At 40.6% G+C, this 4,164-nt stretch overlaps 1 non-coding gene across 1 annotated transcript; it reads right to left on the bottom strand.

Moving 5' to 3' along the window:
- Positions 1-1,952: 1,952 nt before the first annotated feature.
- Positions 1,953-2,059, bottom strand: LOC122121973. The gene has a single exon (XR_006150071.1). It is a non-coding gene; the product is annotated as a U6 spliceosomal RNA (small nuclear RNA).
- Positions 2,060-4,164: the final 2,105 nt, after the last annotated feature.

Below are 4,164 nucleotides of genomic sequence, written 5' to 3'. Positions count from 1 at the left end.
ATGGAACAATCCCTTCATAACCAGTTAGCATTTATTACATTTTTTTAATGAACTATTTGAGAGGCAAAATGTAATTTAGGCATTCCTAAGCCTTTACTATAGTTTGTGATATTGGAAACAAGAGAATCATACACTTGCCCCGGTGATCTTTGAGGAAAGTCTGTAGGTCCTTTAGGAGATTTCACCTTTCTTGAGTATTTTAAGGGTAGATCTGACAAGAAAATGAAAATTCTCCCTCCAATCCTGGATCTGGAGTTGTAACCACCAAAATACAAAGAAACCTTTGGGACCTACGGGTAAGTTGAATGCTTAGGCAGAAGCACTGAATGCTTTGACAACTTTCCGTTCCATTGGATTGCAGGATAGATGTCCAGGTGAAGTGCTACAAGACAAAGCTGTTGGATTATTTCATGTTAGACTGGCCTCACACTGGAGAATGAGCTATGCTACCAGGGAGGTGAACAAGGTGATCTTCTGGCCTTTTCCATTTCTAATTTTTGTGAATCTATGCAAGATTTATTTCTTCTCCATATATTCTAGTGCATTTTTTATTTACCCAAGAAGGCATTTCTTTTGTCCTCAGATATATTTATAGATTCTACCAACAAAAGTTAAAATGATAAAAAATGCCATTTCGAATTCTGTTTAATCCATTTAAAATCCTATAAAGCAAAGCTGTCTGTTGCTATTTTTAAACTACATTTCCAGTAGAATGAGTTCACTTTTGGTAAGGAATTTAATACTCATTGGAAGATCCACTGGTGACCTTATGCTATGCTCCGAGTATAATTGAAAATTGTAGATCAGCTTTCATTTTAACTTATTCCCTAGGATAAAAAGGCTGGGATACAAATGCAGAAGAAAGACTTCATGCCATGAAGATTAAAGCTGTAATCTTACAGAAACAATGCCACCATGTGACAGTACTTAGGATGAGATGTCAGAGAGGCTGCTTTTTGTTGTGATTATTTCTCTCCTTCTTTCCCTTCTCCACCTCCTTTTGCTTCTCTCCCTCTTCTGCTTTCTTCTCCCCCACCATTTGTTTCTCCCTTCACCTCTTAAAAAACTACTAATTCTAACCTCATAAAAATCAACTAGTTAATGTATTATTAGTATGTCTCTTTGTGCTGGTATTGGGGCTTGAACTCAGGTCCTGGTTCTCTATCACCTCAGTTACATCTCTATGGTCTTTTTTTATTTGTTTGTTTTTGTTTTTCTGGTTAATTGGCTACTAAGAGTCTCATGGACTTTCCTGCTTGAAATTGACTTGGAACTGCAATCCTCAGATATTGGCAGTCTGAGTAGCTAGCATTAAAGGCATGATCCACCAGTGCCTGGCTTACTATTTTATTTTTTTTGTATATGTTTTTTTTATCATGAAGATACTGTACAGAGGGGTTAAGTTTGCATGAGTAAGGCAATGAGTGCATTTCCTATCAAGCATTGTTACCTCCTCCTTTGTTTTTCCCCTACCATCCCAGTAAGCATTATGCCCACCTTTGGTCCTCAGCTCCACCCAGACCTGAGCTCCTCCCAGCCCTGGAGTTCCTGCCTTGTAGCCAGCCCCTCCCTCTCTCTCCCCAGACCACCTGAGCTCCCATCTACCTCACTTCCTACCCCAAGACCCTGCTCCTTCTAGATAGTGGAGGGTGCCATGTGCTCCCTCTTGGGGGAAATATGGTTCCTCTAATAAACCTTGTAATACTCTTTCTCCTGTGCCTGCCTACCTCTCTCTGGTCCCCTGGGATGGATGTGAGGGATCCTTATAATCCCTTCCCTCTCCAAGTTGAAAAGTTCCTTTTCAACACAGTGTCTTGTATAACTCATTGTTACAATGGGTCAACCTGTATCCTTATTTCAGCATTTTGTTATTTCCCATCCCCTCCCCAAATTAAAAAAATGTATGTACAAGATGCAGGGCAACAGAATCAAATACAGTGAAAACAGGGGTTTAAAATATGGAACGCTTCATGAATTTGCATGTCATCCTTGCTCAGGGGCCATGCTAATCCTCTCTATATCGTTCCAATTTTAGTATATGTGCTACTGAAGCGAGCACATTATTTTATTTTTAAAGATTATCTCAACTGGGGAATTGGTTCAGTAGTAGAGTGCTTGATACTTACCTAGCATGCTCAAGGTCCTGGCTTCCATCCCAGCCCTGTTACCCCCACAACAATTTACCTCATTCTATAATGAGACTGAATTAAGTTACAACACCTACATATTCTCTTTCCTTTCCATGAGGCAGAATACTTAGAACTTGGAATTTGGAGAATTTTGGAAGAAGGGAGGATTAAGCAAGGTCACATAACTTTATGTTATTTTTTTAAATCTACACTTGCAGACTCTCAAGATGTAATGGCTTTGAAGAAATTTATAAAATAACGAGCTTTTCCTTTTTTTCTGATATATGACAGAAGCATGCTATCTCAAAACACGTTAGCTTCACAGGCCTGAAACTCATATTCCTCCTCTAGAGATCTCTAATTTTCTACTCAGCTTTATCATCTATCATTCCTGATCATGGGAAAAGTCTGCACTTTTGCTGGCCCTCCTCACTTGCTTTTATACGTATATGTGTATATATATGTGTGTATACACACACACACACACACACACACACACACACACATATTCCTGCAGCCTGCAACTACACTTAACACTGTTAGGAAGCAGTCCAGAGAGGAAAGAAAACAATACCAACAAACCAGTTCAGCTCCAGTGGAAAGCTGAATTGGGACACAATGGTGACCAGACCAGAGACGAGCCAGGAGACAGGACACAGAACAAGAAATATGAAGACACATGGCATGGTGTCCTGGCACCTATGCTGTCCCGAGCTAAATAGGATTAGGCCAGGGTGCTGGGATCACAGGACACTCCTAGTTCTAGGCCCTGGACTGACAGGTTCAGTGACCTATCAGCCAAGATCCCGCCCCTGTCTCCAGGGTTCCAGGTATGCTCATCACCTGAGAGGGGAAGAGGGGCTGTGTCACCATCCCCTACCGTGAAGACAAGATGCCAGATCTTAAATGGACATACTCATGTACCAGCGGAACTTTTCCATCTAGGGAAGATAGGCCTTAACCTTCCATATAGCATAAATTTAGAGGCTGGTGATTCAAGCCACTTAGGGAGGTAATCAAGGCAGAATAGGAATATTCTCTAGGCAAAGCCTTCCTAAGGCTATGACATGTGCATTTCTCTGAAGCAGAACCTTCCTAGCTCACCTTGAGCTAGGCATCTGCTTTCAATGAACAGCCTCTCTGACCTCTAGGCTTTTCAGCACTGGGTGGAGAATTCCCTCCCCCTAGCAAGAGGCACCAGAATGGCTACAAGCAATTACTTAGACTCAGCCTCCTTACTTCACTATCTACCAGGCTCAAACCTTGAAATCAAGTCCTTTCTCTATCTTGTAAGCCACAGTTATAAGTTCTCACAGTTCCCACTATCAGTATGTGTCAGCATACTTCACTGGTCCTCATTCCTCACGTTTCACACCTAATCTAAAGCTACCATGATTTTTTTATCCCAACTATTTTAGAGATTACCTGAGAAGGTGTCTGTTTTGACATCTCTGCTGGTTAAAACTCCGTCTTCTCCATAGCATCTTACGTGGTCTTTTCAAGATGGAAGTCTGAATACCTCAACAGAATATAGTTTAAATTTCGAATTGTAGACTAAAGTGCCCTGAATAATCTGGTCTCTTCCTATTGATTTTTCTGATGCCATCTTTTTTCTCTTCCCATCTTGTTCATAGCTTTTAGACACACTGGCCTTATAATTCAATCCTCAAGGTATCCTTATTTCTGTTCCAGGGCCTTTCACTTGATGTCCCCTCTGTTTGGAAACACTTCCACATTTTGGACCAGCCTTTGAATAGTTTTCTCTCCTTCGGATTTAAGTTTCATGTCACTTGTCACTTTTCCTGATAAATTGATTATCCCTAGTCATCTTAGTTTGTAAAATTACTTCACCTTTTTTCAAACCACTCTGTACCTGAAATTGTGTTAGTTGTTAATTTAATTATTTTTTTTACCCATAGTTCTATTGGCTAAATTTGATGGCATAAAAATAGAGTTACACCAGACCAGGAGCTGGTAGCTCATGCCATAATATTAGCTACTCAAGAGGCTGACATCTTAGGATCTTGACCTGAAG

This window comes from Dipodomys spectabilis, unplaced genomic scaffold (assembly GCF_019054845.1).
Source record: "Dipodomys spectabilis isolate Male_0828 unplaced genomic scaffold, ASM1905484v1 ptg000199l, whole genome shotgun sequence".
Taxonomy (NCBI): Eukaryota; Metazoa; Chordata; class Mammalia; order Rodentia; family Heteromyidae; genus Dipodomys; species Dipodomys spectabilis.
Note: the sequence above shows the minus strand (reverse complement) of the source record. Positions and strands in the feature narration are given on the sequence as shown.